General features: G+C 47.8%; 1 protein-coding gene across 1 annotated transcript in view; it reads right to left on the bottom strand.

The window, feature by feature from the left end:
• Window positions 1–9,596, bottom strand: part of DCAF1 (DDB1 and CUL4 associated factor 1) — a 62,737-nt gene extending 53,141 nt beyond the window's left edge. The window contains exon 1 of the mRNA XM_035894795.1: window positions 9,582–9,596. The gene's annotated coding sequence lies outside the window, so the exon portion shown is untranslated. The remainder of the gene's footprint in view (window positions 1–9,581) is intronic.
• Window positions 9,597–19,812: the final 10,216 nt, after the last annotated feature.

The following is a 19,812-nucleotide window of genomic DNA, read 5'->3' on the forward strand; positions in this document are numbered from 1 at the left end:
GGCTGCCGGCTCCGATACCCGGGTGTCTTCCCCGATAGCAGCATAGCGATGGGCACGCCGCCAGCCCGACCTCCAGCCCCGCCGGGTACGGCAGGGACTGTCATCAGCTGTGTCTCTGTGTGCCTTTCTCACGTCAAGGCCGAATGTTCACTGGTGCATTGTTCACCTGCTTAGCGTTACTTCCAGGTAGACAGCGGGGTGTTTTAGTGAGAGGGCATCTTGAAGGTGAGCTTAGGTGATGAGCATGCCTGCCTCAGCTCCCTCTGCAGTCTGGTTTCTCCTCTTCTTATCTGCAAGACAGGAACGTCATCCTATTCCCGCTTAAACGGGGACCGTTTTCACCAGCAGAAGCCGAACCCCACAGCGGTGCCGAGCACCCACCTCTGCCCGGGGAGCGGGGGCTGGACTGAAGCATTTCTCAGGCTCTCCCGGGCCTCTAGGGCGAGCTCCTCTGCCCACATCCCTACCCTCCCTCCCAGCCGCAAGAGTTCACCCTCTCCACAGTCCTTTCCTCTAACACCCCCCTCGGAGAAGCTACAAGCATGCATGTGATGAAAGAGAGTCTGTGTGCAGAGAAACCCTTCAGCATTGTGTAACCCCATCCCTGTTTGCTTTCCACTTGCAAAGTCTTCCATTCCACTGGGATTTTTTTTCCTTATCTGTTGGCCCTGCAGTGGAAGTAGCCCAGCTCTTTGTGGGGTACTGTGTGCTTTTACAGAGGTAGTAAGTTTTTCTGCACTGTCCCTTGCCCCTGGCATATTAAGTTATCCATGGAGAAGACCTACACACTCTCAGCGCTGCTGAGGGGGAGGGAGACCCACAAGAATGCACAACCATGGCTGGTTGGAGGATCAAAGGTACTAGACCTGCCTGCAGCATTATTATACAGGGAAGAGCAGTACATCCGCAGCTGCAACTTCTTCTCCCCCTGAAAGGCACCTGGCAGCCTCCAGGCCAGCCACAGACCTGTTCAGGAAGAGGCTGCAGAGGTTAGCACTCCCATCTCCTAAATTCAAAGGTCTAAGAACAAAATTAAGTTTTCCAGTTCCTGCCACATCCATGGTGCACTGGAGTTAGTGTCTCTTTTCAGAGGAAGTGGGCTTCAGTCCCCAGGCTCACCTGAGCAGGTAAGGAGGCTTGGAGCCTGCTGCTTCATTGCAAGAGCCTGGGACATTGTTGGAATGTGAGAGCTCGCAGCTACCCCCTGGCAGCTCTGCCACAGCCTCCTATACAAGCTGCCTGAAGTGCTCAGGCCTCCAGCTCCTGCATTTCCAGGCCTTAGGAGATATTTGGGAAGAACTCAGTCTAACACCCTTGTTCCCCATAGGGCAGGAGAGAGTCCTACTGGCTCCCCTTGCAGGGCCAAGACAGTACAAGCTGTCCTTTAATTTGGCTTCTCTTTAAAACCAACAAAACCCCAGGTTGTGCTGCAGTCCTCTAGTAATTGCCCAGGTACTGTCAAAAGCTCTTCTCTTAAAAGAATAAATAAAAGTAAATAAGAGGAAACAAGGTCCTCTCAGGGAAAGGCTTCATAAGCACTGGCACCATTCCCAGCTGAGATGCTTCCTGCATCCACATTAACCCCCTTTCTTATGCTGCAACTGTATAAACCCCTGCCCCAGGCAGTGTTTTGGTACGGATTCTGCTACTACACTTACAATATTTGACTGTGAAGGCTTGATTAACTACAGGGTAATGACTGCAACAGTGAGAATCCTGCAGCAGAAATGCCCCCCTGAGCACTGGGCATAGTGAGTGAGCCCCAACCTTCACACCAACACTTTGCTTTAATAGTGCAGTTGAAGAAAAAAAAAACTGAAGACCACTGTGGATTGCAGAGCAGTAAAAACGAGAGGCCAGCAGTAAGCTTGCATCTCTGTGGGATCTTGTGGCTGAGAGGTGGCAGAGAGAAAGGCCTGTGGTATGCAAGGAGGGGAAGGTTATCTCTGTGTGTTCACCTCCGTGGGCTCCCCAGCCAGAAAGACAACATACTCGCATACGATGGTCAGCTGATAGTAACGATGACTTAAGACTGAATCAAAGCTTGAACTTCCTTGAACAAAATAACCACTTCTCTCCATTGCTGTCATATCCCAGATCACCTTGCAATACTGTGGTAAGATCAGTAATTTATACGGAGAGGGTAAAACCACTTCACCAGGCTCTAATAAGGTTCTAGACTTCAGGACAGTTAATTGTAGAATTGAAGAAGTAGCGGCACTGGTCAGAGAACCCAGGGAGACATGAGCTGTGTTTCCAGAGGATGCCTCGAGTACAGCTAAGAGTAGAGCTGTGTGGCTGGGATGCCTCGCTCACCCACAGCTGCGAGTAGAGGCAGAGAGCCCCAGACCCAGCCTCCAGGCAGCAGTTCACCTTCCTGCCTGAGCAGACCTTTGCTCCAAGAATGAGAAAAAGGTTTTGTGAGGCTTGCAACATTCAGAGAGACTCCTCACCGGTAGCTGCCCTACAAGGAGAGGAAGAACCCTTTAGGCTTTCAGGAGAGTTAATTGCTTACCTTGACCTCCAACACAGATCTACACTGACAAAGTTTATTGAATTCCTACACTTCAGCATTTATTAATTGCCCCATCGGCTTGTGGGAGTCAGTTTGCTCATCACCATGTTTCTACTTGCAATTGAGTTTCTGTTGTAGGGTAGCTGAGACAGTAGTTTCTGACTTAGCAGCTACCAACCTCTGCAGCATAATATTGCTGCATGACTCAAAGCAGGTGAGTAGTAAGTCCAGTGATAGAGTTCAGTCCCTTCTCAGCACTTGTGTGTATCACACTGCTGCTGCAGAATCCCAGCTGGATTCCCTGGCAGCATCTAGGGAAGGGTACAATACCAGGAACTGCACTTTTGGGAGGGTCTGAACCTGCCCTGCTGAGATGCTTGTAAACCAAAGGGTGTTTCTTTACAACTCCCATGCCCCAGGGGACTGCAGAAACCAGGCGGGAGGTCAGACGTCTGGGGAGCTGCACCTGGGAACAGAGGACAGTTTCCAGGAGTGCAGTGAGGTCAGTCTGCCCGCACACCGCTTCAGCTGTGATGCACTCCTCTGCAGAGTGCTTTCCTCCCTTCCACCCTGCAGTGCCTGTGGGTACCTGGGGAGAGAGCGAGCAGCAGACACAAAGCTCTCCCAGGAAGGGCTCAGCTCCAACCTCGGTACCATTTATTGCTCTTCCAGCTTGATCTGCCTGAACAGTTCAGAAGCTGTTTTATGAGGTGTGATGCAGTACCGTGGCAGCTAATATTTGCAATGATATCCCTCGTGCCACAGGGGCTTTTAACACTGTCTAACAGCACTTGCTTGCCATGTATAAAATGCTAAATTTTCATACACTGTGCAAAAATCTTGCTTGATGGATTAGATTATGGCCACAGGTGACCTGCAAGCTGGCAACCAGCACATCAGCAAATTGTCTGCTCCTATTTCTTGCCTACATGTGAGAGAAGGCAGATATGACAGTAGAAAGATGGGAGATGTATTGGGTCGGGCTGAGATGAAGTTGATTTTCTTCATAGTGCTGTGCTTTCTATTGGTAGCTAGAAAGTTGTTGATAGAATCATAGAATTGTTTAGGTTGGAAAAGACCTTTAAGATCATCAAGTCCAACCATTAACCTAACCCTGCCATCCCGCCACTAAACCATGTCCCTGAGCACCTCCTCTACCCATCTTTTGAATACCTCCAGGGATGGGGACTCGACCACTTCCCTGGGCAGCCCGTTCCAATGCTTGACAACCCTTTTGGTGAAGAAATTTTTCCTAATACCCAATCTAAACGTCCCTTGGTGCAACTTGAGACCATTTCTTCTCATCCTATCACTTGTTACTTGGGAGAAGAGACCGACACCCCCTTCTCCCCAGCTCCCCTCTCCTGTCAGGCAGTTGTGGAGAGCGATAAGGTCTCCCCTCAGCCTCCTTTTCTCCAGACTAAAGAACCCCAGTTCCCTCAGCCGCTCCCCATCAGCCTTGTGCTTCAGACCCCTCACCAGTTTTACTGCTCTCCTCTGGACACGCTCCAGCACCTCCACATCCTTCTTGGAGCGAGGGGCCCAACACTGAACCCAGCATTCGAGGTGCAGCCTCACCAGTGCTCAGTACAGAAGCACAGTCACTGCCCTGCCCCTGCTGGCCACACTATTGCTGATACAAGCCAGGATGCTGTTGGCCGCCTTGGTGTCCTGGGCACACTGCTGGCTCATATTCAGCCGTCTGTCAACCAAGACCTCCAGTTCCCTCTCTGCCAAGCAGCTCTCCAGCCACTCTTCCCCACACCTGTAGCGTTGCATGGGGTTGTGACCCATGTGCAGAACACTTGGGCTTGTTAAACCTCATACAATTCATAACACAGCAGTGTTTTGGCTTCTGCTGAGCAGTGCTCACACAGCATCAAGGCTGTGTCTTCAACATAGCCAAGACACCTGACCCAAACTGGCCAAAGGGAAATTCCATACCACGTGGCATCGGCTTGGATGTAAAAAGCTAAGTGAAAAGAGGAGGAAGGGGGGGGGCATTTGATTTTTATGATATTTTTTCTTCTGGGGCAACTGCTATGCGTACTGAAGCCCTGCTTCCCAGGAATTGGCTGGACATCACCTACTAATGGGAAGTAGAGAATAAAATCTTTGTTTTCCTTTTGCTACTGCACGTGGCTTTTGCTTTTATTAAACTGCCTTTATCTTGACTCACGAGTTTTTTTCCCCCATCTCATTTTCTCCCTGACTACCCTGCTGAGGAGGGGAGAGATAGAGCAGCTTGGTGGGCACCTGGCATCCAGCCAAGGTCAACCCATCACAAGAGAAAGGAGGCAGAAAGTGGGAGTAAGGAGGGGAAAGTAGTGCAGTGTCCCTGCCTGGACAGACTGAGCAGAGCAGAGGGGCTGCAGGCATTGCTACAGGTTACCTGTGATCCAGATCACTGTGGGCAAATGGAGCCAAAATATATGCACTCAGTGCCCTGATAAAGGATGTGTGACAAGGGAATAGTCCAATCACTAGGTGGCACACCAGGATCATCACACCAGACCAGCATCCTCTTGGGAGGAGAGGAAAGAGAGAAAAATAGCCCAAAGCTCAAATTAACAAACAATCATCAGGGGCTGGTGTGCTTAGAAGGAGCTGGTTTTGTGCACACACATAGAGCAAAAACGTCCAACAACTGGATGGAGAAATAAAATGTAAAAGTACAGAGAAAATTTGTTCATTCAGTCAAATTCTGCCTGGTCTCCTTTGCTATTTCTGAGTGACAGTGGGTGAGGTGGGGGAGACCAGCTCCTGAATGGAGTGTGAAAAGGCAACACAGAGTGCAGCAGAGGCATAAGTTGCTCCAAGGAATGCAGTTACCACCTCTTCAGAGAGCTAATCCTGCTCCTGTGTGTGGAGAGAGCATTTGGGTTTTCCTTCCAGCAGGAAAGGCCAAGCAAAGTGCAAAGAGAAGTTTCTTGCAGCAGATACAACTTCAAAGATACAAAGGAGTTCAGGGTGGTCATTTGCAGGGAGAGAAAGAGTGATAGAAGAGTGATAGCATGGGTTCTGGGGTAGGTTTTTCTCTGGGCTGCAGCTAACACAGCAACACAAGCTGAAACCAGCCAAGGTATTTATGATGAGGGGCTAGGAAGAGACCTGTATTTTGGCAGAGGCCCAGCTACTACTCTGAGTTGTTCCACTACTGTAGATCAGTAGAAGCAGTTCACCATTGAAAGCATCAAGGAATGTTATCATGGCCAACTGCACTAACTCTTCTGGGCACTCGCAGTGTCTGCAGGACCTGCCATCAGGCAGACAGTGCACCTCAGGCTCTCCAAGTGTTTGCATGAATTCAGCCTGTGCAGACACAGGCTCACCAGCCAGCTCACCCTGAGCAATGGTTTGCCTGAGAATTTAGCCCAGACTGAAGAGAGAAGCCAGGTCTATATCTAGGAACATAGAAATGCAGAAGAATGTAGTTCATTAGCTCAGATACTAATGAGAACATGAGCAGGCAAACAGCTTTCTTCCAAACAGGCTAGGGCCAAAACCCTCCATTCAGACACTCAGTCCAATGCCAAGAGCATACAACTCCGCCTAGCTGAGCATCTGAATGACAGCACATCTGCATTCGCAAGCTAAAAGTCAACAGGAAAGTTAAATAATACAAAGTGATCACTGTTGGGTGAAGCAGATATTCATGCACCTGCCTAAATCTTTTGCTTTCCAGCAACATGACACCTGAATCCTGACCACGCTGCAGTAATGCTGCAGGGTGGCTGGTACTGGGCAGTCTTGCTGACAGCTTTATGCTCAGCTTCTGACAGGCATCTAGCAGCTTCAAGCAGATATTCATACCTCTCCTCTCTCCCAGATCACTGTAAAGTGGGGTCATTTGATGTGTCCTGTGATGTGTGTTACCCAGGGGGATAACAGCCATGATCCAGCAATTGGGGAAGAGTCTTTGGGGGAGTAGAAGTGCACAGATAAACCATGCACACAGAACATACAAGGGAGAACATGAAAAAAGTAGGGGATAGTAAGTATGCAGAAAGTGGCATTATGGCAATGAGACATGGTTTTCTGACTAAACTAATTTCTTTAACTAGGAACAAGTTAAAAGTTCATTTCAGGCACTACACAAAATCCCTTGCTAGTTTTTGCAGTTTAACAAGGGTTTTCCTTTTTTATCTGTTTTGTTACTACAGGAAACAGCCACCCAACCAGCAAAGAAAACTCTTCATACAGGAGGAAGAAAGAAAAGATTATACGCAGCATGCTGTGAAATTCCTGTGAGACGCACACTGGGAATATAAACAAATTCTTCCTAATGTTTTCCAGCAACAAGGATCTTAGGTATTACTTGCTTTAAAAAACAAAGACTAAATAAACCCAGGAAAAAGTATGGTTTTAAGACAACTATTCTTTTTAGGAGAAGGGAGGGGTTTGTTTTGGTTTTTTTCTCTTTTTTTAAGAGACACTATCAGGCCTTAAGTGCTGGTTATATATCTGTTCTCTTCGTGACTTCTCTCTGTAGGAGTTAATTGGGTCAAGTGTCTGTATGTGACAGTTTTGACGCATGGGTCAAACAAAAAGCAAATTGGTGAAGGTGAGCTATAATGATTACAGGCACTGTAGATGTGTGTAAACAGGTTAATTTTGGATTCATGACTTGTATCACTGAGGGATTCCAACAAGGATCTTAGTAATAGCTATGTGATGTTTGTCATATGTAGCTTCTTCAGTATTTGGTAATCCTAATCTTCAGCTTGACAGTGGTGGTGGCGGTTACAGCTTTCAAAACTCTACAGGTATCAGGTCCAAGGAGCTGCATGTGCACGGTACCACTGCAATTGTCAAGACATTTGGACCTGGACCACTGTAAAGTCTGAACACAGATTACTCTCACATAAATTTAGCCACACCTAGGAAAGAAGCCCTGAAGCTGCCCTAGCAGGATAGAGTATTCAACAGCTTTTGACATGGGAAAAATCATCAGCTGAAGTGAGGTAACATAAAGCTCAGTGAAGTGTGAACAGGCTGCAGGAGCTTGTGCTGGGATTTACCCAGGACAATTGCCCTAAATTTCCCTCTCCCATGAAACAGTTCACGATTTTTTCACCCAAAAGGAATTATTTTCTCTGGCAACACCTCTCTTTGTGCTGCCCTGACCCCACATGGCCTCTGCTGCCCCAGAAACACTCCTGGACAGGGACATTTCCAGACAGCTTACTGAAACACTGAGCACCAACAAGCCCACATACCTTGGAAATGCAGGCAGGCCCTGGTGCATGATGTTAATGGCAGCTCACCCAGATCCCTGTTGTCATGGGTGACTTCATAAAGTGCTGGTTCTGCTGCTGAACTCAAAATGCCAAGTCAAGACAGCAGCACTGGCTGGAGGGGTTTTCCCCTCCCTCTTCTACTCGCCCCATGTGAAGACTACAGCGTCTCTTCTTTCTTCCAGGTGCCTTTCCCTGGGAGGGAATGGCTTGAGGGTTATTCCCCTCCCTCTTCTACTCGCCCCATGTGAAGACTACAGCGTCTCTTCTTTCTTCCAGGTGCTTTTCCCTGGGAGGGAATATAGCAAGAACAAAGTTTCATAAATTTCTTTGCATGAACAAAACAGAAGCACTTGAAGACAGGGCAGAAGGGGAAGGGAAAATAGCTGAAATTTTAGGAATTCAATCTGGTGCCAACCCACAACAGAGAAAAATCCCACTGCCTCACAGGCCACAGCGCACTGTGTTAGCAACTGTGGAGACATACTCATGGGCTTTGCTTTCCAGGGAGCTTTCTTTGTGAACATTTAGTTGCATTTATAGGGGTGCAGGGTATTTTATATAGAGGTCTATTCCTTTTGGGATGCAGGTAAGTGTTGGGATGCAGATAGTCCTCCTTATTCTAAAACCAGCACTGGTAAATGACAACCAGAAGAATATCTGAACATCCTCTCTGCTTCTGGAGCTGGGGTTAGGAGCAGTTTGGATGTCCAGTAACCACTGAAAATTATAATAAACAGGTGACATGAAGCTCTGCATTATCATTCAAGCTGAAAGCCCAATGTTTTCTCTCTTAACACACACATCTCACTCTGTAATGGAAGAGGCTTCTGAGAAAGATGCATTTGTACCACTTCTGGACACAAAGGAACAGCAAACTAGAAAAATATCAATTTTAGTACTGAGCATTTACATGTAAGTGTATATCATTTGGACACTGTGAGTACATTTGACTTGCAACAATATTGCAAGTTGCATTTGCATGGCAAACCTTAAACCTGGCATACAATGTCATCTAAATTAAAGTGGTACATTTCTCCAGGCCTAATTGCCATCTCTTAGGTGTATGTATCTGCATGCTGCAATATGATCGTTCAGTTGTGATAAAATGCAACTAATTATGAAATAGAAGGATTCTGGAGGGATAATTCTTGCATTCCCCACTGAAAATTAATTTTTTTTTGAGAGAGAGTTTTTCTCTTGATTCTTTCTGCTTCAAGTCTCCTTCAGAGAAAAAGATCCTTTTGAGCTGTTGGACATAGCAAATCACCACTACAACTGGACAGGACTGCCAGGAGTTTTACCTGTATTACCTTATTTGACAGCCTATGTTTTGTGTTTAATGTAATGCTTGTACGCTTATCATAATATAACCTTACCTTTAACATAGTGTCTGGGCAGTAATCTTTGGTGTAGTCTGGGAGGGAAACAATGCTTTAGCCCACAGAGAAGTTAAAAAGATGGGAGGAAGTGATGGGAGATGTTTATGGCTTTTATAGGCTGTTTGGACAGCAGAACTCACAGGAGATTTTAGCAATACAGATATAAAGCTTCGAGCCAGGAAGGAAGAGGGAGGCGTGTTTAGCCACTTTTTGAGGCTAGGATGCTATTTTCCATAAAGCAGGGTTTTGCATTGTGGCTGAGAATACCAAGATTTATTTTGTTTTGTCTTTGTATCGTGGGAGTAAAATGCTGGTCTCCTTGAAATACGTGGGATGTTAGTGACTAAGATGATAGAGGCAAAATTTTACCACAGACATTTTGAATTATCTCCATCCCAGCCGTTCCCAGCCTGTTTTGTAGCAGACAGGCGCATCAGGCCATGCTACCTGCCCGCTGAGCTCCTTGTCATCCACAACCTTCTCCTGCTAGTTACTGTTAACTAGTCTTATGTTCTCCTGGGCTACAGAAAACTGCCCATAAGCAATGGGAGAATCTTCTGGAAGATGAATCCCCAAGGGAGAGCTGCAGGGAACAACACTGCCTGATGTGGAAAGACTTACAAACCAGTTGTGGTTACCCACCATCCAGGAGATGAATATTTAGCGTTTGCTTTAGAGCAGCATCTCCGGATCTAACTGTGCAACTCCCCGTATCTCCCTTTCACAAAGGGCAACCAAGCTAAAAAAGGGAGTGCCGAGGTCTCACAGCTCCATCTCTTCTGAACTTGTTCCCTCCTTGCCTGGACTTGATCAGCACCACTCTCCCAAGAGCCTGGCAAAGTGGGAGAGGAAGAAGAAGAAATCAGCTTTCTTGCAGCCAGGCAGGTTCACAGAACCATTTGGCTGGCTGGACTGGCTGCAGAGACTCCCCACACTTTTAGAGAAAAGTTTTTGCTCCTATTCTCAATGCTGCTTTTCTCTCTTGGTCCTCCCTGGCTGAACCTTTACTGAGGCTTTGGTAACACATGGATTTTGTAGTCAGTGGGGTTATACCCTTTACCCTGTGCACGGAGGAGAACATGTCACCCTGCAGACACTATCATACTCCACAGCTTATATCTCCCTTTCTCAGGAAACGGTACCCAACGGTGGGAGTTTGCTCAGCCAGGAATAAACCCCAGGAGGGATTTGCAGCTGGCTGAGGGGGAAGGTGTTGCTGGAGGAAGGGCTGCAGCCCTCCTCTTCCCCAGACATCAGATGCAGCATCCTCATGCCTGAGCTGTGTTGTCTGGAAGGACTCTTTGACTTCGCCCTGTGCTTCTGCCACAGTCACAGCATCCAGGTCTGCAAGTTCTGCTCAGGGCCTCTCATCCCATCTCCAATTGCTTGATGGTTGGGAACCACTGGGAGCACTTGTATCCCAAACCTCTCTTAGGAATTCAGCAGTGTCCTTCCCATGCAGGCACCAGCTGGGACCAAAAAAATGGACTAGTTGAATATGACTAAGAAAATGAAAGATGACTAAGAAGAACAAGTTTGTGCACTGTGGAATATATCTCCAGCCTGAAACAGGTGAAGAGCTCTGCAGTTCTCCTGCAAAGCCCCAAGAAGCACACAGATCTCCTGATAACATCGAAGCACCCCTAGAGCCAGAGTCCCTGCCTCCAGCTCATCTCCCAGTAGAGCTGAGAGCATGGCACCCATGTTCAGAAAGACCTCCTCTGCCTGGTGGTCTTCCAAGAGTCTGTATCCATGGAAAAACCTTCTCTGGCCACTGCTTTTCACTCATGTGCAGCAAACAGCTGTGCAAAGGAGCAACCAGGGCTGTCACCTCCCACTGCAGCCCTCTGCCCCATGTCCTGCCCATTTGTGACTCCATGTCAAAGCACACCAGGGTCTCTGTGTCCATGAAAACTGTTGGCAAGTATATGCAAACTTGTCTGGGTAAACTTCACTCCTATTGCTTGGCTGATTTCCAACCCTCTGCAGCTACAGTTCCAGTCATTCTCTGGCTTCTTCTGTCTCTTCTTTTGTGGCTTTTCTTTAATTTCCCTCTAATAATTCACATAATTCTGGTTGCTATGCAGTGTTTCCAGGCTCAGCCATCTGTAACAATCCCCCACCATGGGTGTGGGCAGCTTGGCTGCAGCATGGATGCTTTGCTGATTAATTTGCCTTTTTTGCATAGTTATTTTGGATGCTTGGAAATAAGCTGAAAATAAAACTGTTACTAATACCTTCCCCCTCCTAGTGCCAACTAACTTCAGCAAATTAATCTTTTTCAACATCATCCTTTGTGTGGTCTAGACCAGGGTGCAGACAGTAATGTAAACTGTATGGCTTAATTTGCTCTCCACTTTTGTTCTCACCAGTGCCATATAGACAAGGAAGGTGGGTAGAGGGAAGCAAGGAAGCGGCACAGTACAACTGCGAGTCAGACAGGGTACATTTGGACATCTACGTGGGTCCTGTGGTGAGTGGTGATGAGGGGAATCCCAGAGGCTGCTTCCTCTTCCAGAAGCTGCAGGAAGGGAAGGATCCACATCCTGAACACATGTCCCAGTTCCTTGGAAGAAAGGATCCAGAGCAGCCCTGCCAAGAGGCCAACTGTACTCTGGGATGCATCAAGAAAAGTGTGGCCAGCAGGTCGAGGGAGGTGATTCTGCCCCTCTACTCTGCTCTGCTGAGACCTCACCTGGAGTACTGTGTCCAGCTCTAGAGCCCTCAGCACAAGAAGGACATGGAATTGTTGGAGCGGGTCCAGAGGAGGGCTACAAAAATGATCCGATGGCTTGAGCACCTCTCTTATGAGGACAGGCTGAGAGAGTTGGGCTTTTTCAGCCTGGAGAAGAGAAGGCTGTAGGGAGACCTGATTGTGGCCTTTCAGTACTTAAAGAGAGCCTATAAGAAAGATGGGGAAATACTTTTTAGTAGGGACAGCTGTGACAGGACAAGCAGTAATGGTTTTCTGATCTGTAAACAGTTAAGTTTCAAAAAAAATAATTGCCTGGCCTTTTGATTACTTTGTCCTCCCCTCCTCCATGCCAACAGCCAGGCTAGTAAGGTTGCATTGAATTGTGGATTTAAGCACAGCAATTTCTGCCACTAGCATGAGTATGTTCATCATCAATTCCACCAACGCTTTAGAACAAAGCTTTGGCATCACAAGAAATGTGACCAATATCTGCTGGTAATAAAACAAGGGAAGGCAGAGTAGCAACAGAGAAAATGTAGGTACAAATCAAGAGATGCTATGGCTTGCATTTAGTTGCATGGAGCTTTAAACATTAAAATGTTAATAGGAGCGCACAGGGTGTTAGGGAAACCTCTCCAGTACAACAGGCTCTGCATGGTGAATAGCAGTCAATGGCTACAGGGCTCCAGATAGGATGCAGCCAGGGATACCCAGCAGAGCATCAGGAAAGGAGCAGCTCCTGGTGACACTAACAATTCATTGTCGGAATAGGCAGTTGTGTATGACCAAGGAGTCTCATACAGCACATTGCCTCAGGATTACAATACTGAAAAGGAAGCATAACTGATAATAAAAAGTTAAATCAACACTAATCCCTATACATAGACAGCTTAAATCAAAGAATTTATAGTGATTACAGGTGTTCTAATGAACAAAAGATTAGCTACCGCATGAAGAACAAAGAAGAGAGTGGAAAGCATACTGAAAAGCAAAGAGAAAAGCTAGCTATCTTGTTTTATGGCTGCAGATTAATAGTAAACCCTGGATAAGTCTACAGAATGAAGAAGCAAATACAGGTTTTATCAGCATTAACATAAAAAGTGCACTAAATTCTCTTCCCAAACCTTGATAAGCCACCCATCATCCCTCTGCCTGTTATATGCCTGCTCAAAACCTAGTAGTCTTTCATTATTAGTCATTTAATTGCACATATCCTTCCCTCCTCCCAGAAAAAAACTCCTTCCTTTGCCCTCCTCTTCCATGAGGATAAATTTCAGGATAAACAATTAAAGTACAGTTGTGAAATGAGCAAAAGAAGAAAAACCTTGTTGTTTCTAGCTGGTCTACAGCCATCATACTGATCAGCATCACTCATATGCAGTCCATAGTCATGGTAAAGCCCCAGCATCTTCATCAATAGACAACCTGAGGGTAGAGGCCAACAGCTTCAACTACAGGGAGAAGAGCAGGGACTGAATAGCCCCTCTCTTCTCTAGCAATAGGAAATACTTGCTGCTCTGAAAGGGACAAGAAACTAGGAGCCAAGGGCACCCCAGGACCAGCAGGGGAGGAGTCTCACCAGTCAGTGCTCATACCACAATAACTGAGTTAGCAGGCTGAGGGACAGCAGCCAACATCAACCAAGAATCCAGACCATCAGGCAAGCTCATGGTGATACTACAGAGCAATACCAAGCAGAATGAGACATACCCCAAGACTGAATGCCCAGGGTCGAGTTTAAATAGAGCCCCTGTGCCAATGGGCAGGGGGGTGTGAGCAGAAGCCCCAGGTGAGGTTGCTCAGGGCCATTAAGGCCCACTAGGGCCCTTACATCTGCAGCCCAACACAGGGACCATATTATCACACAGGGGAAAACCCCCTTGTATGGAGTGTTATCAAAGTTAACTCCCCAGGAGAAAGTTTACTATAGCATTGGAAAGGCGGTCTTAGCAGAGGAGTGGTGGTGAAAACCTACTCATGTTGGTCACAGATCATGTCATCTTCTCTGCCCCACAGCTAATAACAGAAAAGTAGAGCTGGCTATAGGTGAAAGCAAAGTGAACATCAGCGTCGCCCAGCTTCTCTCTTGGCAGAATGAGGTTGCCTTGTCTCCAGAGTGAGTGGTGTAAAAGTTGGTTGTACCTCCAATAAGGACAAGCTGAGAGTTATCTGCTGGAAAGACATAACCCCTTGGTGCCTTCTCCTTGTAGCTTCCAAAGCACAGCTGGGAGTGGGGCAGTCCTGACCAGATGCTGGTTTATCTTCCACTAAAGAAGGCAGGGAGGTGATTTTTTACCCTGTGCTGTCCTCTTAGGTGAGTGAAATGCTCTGGGATGCAGAAAGCCTATGCTGGCCAGGAAAGGGTGAGTGCATTTTGGGGGTGGAGTGAGGGTACATGTCATTGTGCTCACCTTGCTGCACCTGCTGTAACCAACTAGCTTGGAAGGAGTGCTTAAAAGGAGTGAGCTGAGCCTAGGAGGGAGCATGAAGATGTCTGGTTTCTCAGGCAGACAAGAATGTGATAATGCCTTATTTTAGGACTGTATTTTGATTGCTTGCTTCTCAGTTGCACCACGGCATGTGGTGCTGGCTAAGCAGAGCAAGGAGAAAGCTAGATAACTTCAAAATGTTTTTGACCTTGCTGTGAATTTGCTAATGGGCCTGCACAGGTAATTTGATGATGCACTTAACATGTGCTGGAGCTGCAGGTTTAATTTCCACCCCCACCCTCCATGGGAGGTCTGAGCACTGCAGGTCTCTATGGGCTTTGCAGGTGGGCTTTGCTGCTCCCCTCACAGTCCTTGTCCTTGCAGTGGGTGGCTGAGCAGGGTGAGCCCTGCTTTAGCCAGGTATCCTGCTGTGGGGATTGCCAGGAGCAACTGTGTGACCTTTACTAATAAGGTGTTGCCTTGCATTTGTCCCTAAACTTGTTACTTTGTTTCTTTAAATATACCACTGCCTCTCCTGAGAGCAAGGCACCCTACCTTGCACTCGCTCCCTCCTGTTACTCTGTATTTCATTGCATCTTTGCCTCTCCCTTTCCTGACCTGAAATTGTGAGCTCTTCCACCTTCCTCTAGAAGAGGTGGTGCCTTGTTTTACCTTCCTGCTGCCTTTACTGTATGGCTGTGCTCAACTCTATCACCCAATGTTTGAGAATGGGGTAGTTGAAGGCTGAAGAGCGTTTAAAGTGAGCTGTGCTAAGTTATGCAATGGCATTACAACATTTCAATGCTGTAATCCTTCCCAAAGCAGCTCACCGTAGGGTTAAGAACACAAATGCCTGTTCTCCAAGCAGAGAGCTCTTGCTCTGTAATGACACCGAACCTATTCTGGATTGGGCTAGTGCAGAGCCTAACATGCAGAGGAAGTGTTCAAGTTGTTTCATGTAACGAGGATTGCCTTTAACTTGCCGACAAGGAAACCCCTTTGTTTCTGTTCTCCAGTGTCTGGTCCTTAGCCCCTTCTAGCGGGGAAAGGAGAAGGCTGCAGCAGGCTGAGTGTGGAGGTGCAAGTGACATCCAATATCGTGATGCTGTCTGTGAAGCTGAAACACCATAAACTTCACAGGCCCCTCTGAGATGAGGCTCCCTGGTAACTCCCTGACCAAATCCTTCAGCACAAAGCTTAATGTTACATTAAATGTGATGTTAAAAATAGGATGAACTTCTGTTTCTGATTTTTCACTTTCCTTCTGTCTGCATGATTGCTTGAGTACTTCTCTCAGGATGGAAACAGCTTGGCAGAGCCTGCAGGTTTCCCATCCAGCAGTTTGGATGTGCTGCTGTCAGTGAGGGACTGGCTGGTGTGCGTTCCCTTCTCCCAAGGTGGCACAGTGCAGCAGCAAGCAAAGGGAATGGTGAAGAGCATCCAGAGCAAGCACGAAATGAATAAATGGGGAAAATCAGAGGCAAGTAAAGGCATGTGGAAAAGGAGGCAGCACAGATGCGGTTAAGCAGGCGAATGGTGGTGTGATGCAGAGTGCTGTTTGTGCAGCACAGCTGGCCAGGGAAGGCCTGCAGGAAGCATGAGTCGTGTCAGCGTGGCACACTGGTGCCTGTGCCTCCTCCATGCTAGGTAAAGTAACACAGATTAGGCCCAATGCTTGAAAGAGAAGGACCTAAGAAAGGGCATGTCCACCAGCAGTAGGAACTATGCTGTAGCACCTGCAATGCTGTCACTAAAGTACTTCAGAAACAGTTGCTGATGATTTATGGTCCCACCAAACCCAATGCCTTTGTGCCAGTGATGAGGTTGGTGATCTATTAACTGCTTTGAATGGGGTGTCACATGCTGGTTCCCAGCCGCTTGGGTTGTAGAGTGAAATTCAGGCCTGCTCCTTTGACTCTGTCTGTGGACTGAACCTTGATAGTATCTGCTGTGTTTCCAAGCATCCCCCCACGGGCTTTCAGTTTCTTAAACTCTTGGACAGAGCTTAGGATGGAAGAATCCAGAGTTATTGTAGTGTCAGGCAAAGCTGAGTTATCCTCCTGATGGGATATGCATTTTTCTCCTGCTCTAGGGACAACCTTCACAGAGCCTTGGCCCCTATGGCAGGGTGAGTACATATAGGAGATGCTTCTATAACTTTCATGGAAAGTTTTTGCAAGGGCTTTTCAACTCCTTACATGTTCTGTGGTTTACGCATTTCAGAGCATTTATTCAGAGGTGCGGAGACCTTCCCAAATCTTGCCTTTCTCCTCTTTTTTCAAAGGGACTGGTGTGGGAGGAGGGCTCAGAGTATCTAGAGCAGTGCTGACCTCCCAGTCAGGACACTGGGGCATCAATGCAGCAGATTTACTTGATGGGCACTTCTTTTTTGGACACAAACCTGAGGCCTGATGGCTCTGTGTATTGAGATCTAACTTGAAGGTCTGATCAGAAAAGCTGTGAAAGGTACCACTTTGAAAGTGCCTTTTCCAAGTAGCGTAAAACTTCATAAATTGTGCTCTGCTGGACAAGAACAACATATCCAAGTGCAGAAGTGCTCATGGTTATGAGAGAATCAGTTAAGGCATGTTGATGAATAATGCATGTGCAGCTTAGGAGGGATGGATGACATCAGTTTTATTTTTGTACTGTTAATTGAGAGTGATTTTGGGATGAAAAAAAGCACACAGGGAAGATGAGGAGTGTTGGGGGAGATTCTGGTCGGAGCATCAGGAGCTGGAGGCTCACCAGCAACACTTCCTGTCCATTAAGATGTAAAAACCTCAGCAAGAGGAATTGTGCTAATGTCCTCTACAGCTCCTAATCCAGGTAACTGATACTTCCCAGGAACCCAATTCAGACTGTAAATGATATGAGCACTTAAAGAGATAGAAGTTGAAGCTGTTGCTTTGAAATCTGATGGCCTTTCCTGTATTAAGATAAGGTCTGCCTTGCTCTTTTGGGGCCCAGTTGTAGGATATTGGTCAGCTCTATTTCTTCCTAGAGATGAGGCTCTGCTGTACCTCAGATGTGCAGGGATCTCTAAAGGAGAGCTGGTGCAGTGGGGTGCTGGAGGAAGCCTGGTGGGAAATGATCTGTTGCCGCTCGCATGTGCCGAAGTTCCCTGCATACTGGTGTACAGCTGTGACATTAGAAGACCAGGTCAAAATCAACAGCTCTACAGATCCTGTGGGTCTCCCCCTGGGCCTGTGTTTGGGCTGGGTTCGCAAAAGCCAGGGATTCTGTGTCAGCCCTGAGACCAGCATAACTGTTGCAGGCTAGAGCAGGAGTCCAGCAAGGGAGGAGCAGTGCTCCACATCCCCTTGCTTTGGTGTTTCCCAACATCCAGCTAAGAGAATTTCCCCATGCTTGGGTGCCTACCCAGCTCAGAGCAAAGCCTGCTGCAGGTGCCCCATGGCATTCACCCAAGGCAAAGGAAGTGAGGGAAGGACAGAGGGCACACCGCTGTGGTGATCAATCAGCCACTAGCCTGAAGAGCCATGACAAATTACTGCCTATATAGTACTTTTGGTGATGGTTGGTGTGTGTGTGTGAAAGGCTGTGAAGGGACTGGGAGGGTTTTGTGGATGGCTGCTCCACTCAAGCTGGGTGGGAACCACTGATCCCGCTTGGAAGATTTCAGACCGTTTCTTAATTTGCTTACTCCAGGATGGTCGCTCCTTCAACCTAACACAGTGATGGTAAAGGACAGCTGGTACCTGTTTAAGGAGCCAGAGCTGCCACATGTGGTGGGACTTGAGGGTACTGGTGTTTCCTTGAGGAATAACACCTGAGCTTTCCACCCCAGTTCTATCTGGATGGTGTAACTCCAGCCTCAGTGTGGCAAACCAGCACTAATAACTCATGCTTGCTGCTTGGACTGAGTGTTGTTGTTGGTGTGGGTTCCTGGTGGCATCTGCTTCAGTGTGAAGGTGGGTGTCCTGAGACTGGACTGCTGTGAGGTGCCTGCTGAGAAAGCATGAGTGATGTGGAGCTGTGTGAAAGGGGCAAACGCTGCAGTGGGACTGTACAGGCAGCTCCCCTGTGTCAAATCCAGCCAAACGCATCCACCAGGTGACGTGGATGTCCGATCACAAAGATTCATCGACTTTGAAAGATAGTGGTTGCACACATACAGAAGCCAAGAATAGTTTTCTAGGTCTGTTTTAGCTGTCTTAGTTAACTTCACAGAAACAAGGAGAAGGTGCTAGCTGCTGGAGTGCTTACAAGAGTGGCCCTCGAGCAGCCATCCTTAGCTGGACTGTGCTTGTCAATGCTACTGTGGAGCACGTGCCAGAAGCATGACATTTTTAATGTTTAAGTGGAATAAAATCCAATAAGAACTCCTCACTGCTCTGCTGGGGGCTCTTTCTGCATGCTCTAACTTGCACTTGTTCCTCTCTGTCTCTGAGGCCTCTGCCATCATCCTCTCTCTGAATGTCTCCTCTGTGTGACAGTCTGGGGCAGGGATGGAAAACCTGGAATTTCATGTCAGGTTTAACAGAAGAAGGTCCCATGGAGGATTTGGGTGTGTCTAGGCAGGGAGGAGGGTGAAGGTTTTCTGTGACACCTCATGCCTTTGCAAAGTCCCCAGTGGCACACTGTTTGTGAGATGACTCCATCCCGTTATGATCCTTTTATTCTGGATCAGCTCTGGCTTCCCTGAAATCCAGGAGACCCCTGAAGGACTAAGGGTTGAGTTACACGGGTCATGCCCAGGCTGCTCCTACATATCCAGAGTCAGATACCCATCTCCCACTTTTATTTTTCATGCTCTGGATATTTGAGTACCAGCCTGGGGAACCACACATGAACTTTCTCTGGTGGTCTTGATCTTTTTCTTCCCTTTTAACAAAAGGAAACACCAGGCTCCTGCACAGGGTGAGCAGCACACGCTCAGTGTGATGTCAGCAGTGCATCCTGGCAGCGACGGAGGCTATCGGCATGCTGGGCTGTCTCTGTGGGACTACAGACGGCTGGTGGAGGTGAGTGATGAGCTTTTTACTCACTTTTTTTACCTTTTACTCAGTGCTCATTAGATCCCATCTGAAATGCTGTGTGTGATTTTTGGATGCCCCCAATATGTGATAGAGGCAAATTTAAGCGAGTCCTGCGGAGGCTGTGAAAGGGCTGGGACATGACAGGCTGAGGAAACTGGGTGGACTGACCTGGAGAAGTGTTTGGGCAGACTCCGTGGTGGCTGTCCGGTACCAATGGGGCGGGTATGGCAGTGGCAGAGTCAGGTTCATGGCAGGAGAATGAGAAACAGCGGCTGGTATGAGGGAAAAGTTTTCTCCTGTGAAGAAGTCCAGAGCTGGAGCGGGGGCTCAGAGGCTGATACGTGGAGGGGTTTAAGACCTGACAAGACAAGGCCCAGAGCTGAGCTCTGTACTGTCCCTGCCTTGGGGGGGGGAGGTGCTGGAGGAGAGGCCCCCCTGAGGCTTTAATTACCATGGGACCCTGTTGTTAACTAACGCCATGTCGGGGAGGGGGAGTGTACCCCCACGCTCCGTGCAGTGACTCTCCTCACAGCCAACGGCACCGGCAGAAGCAG

This window comes from Egretta garzetta, unplaced genomic scaffold (genome assembly GCF_000687185.1).
Source record: "Egretta garzetta isolate BGI_Z169 unplaced genomic scaffold, ASM68718v1 scaffold215, whole genome shotgun sequence".
NCBI lineage: Eukaryota > Metazoa > Chordata > Aves > Pelecaniformes > Ardeidae > Egretta > Egretta garzetta.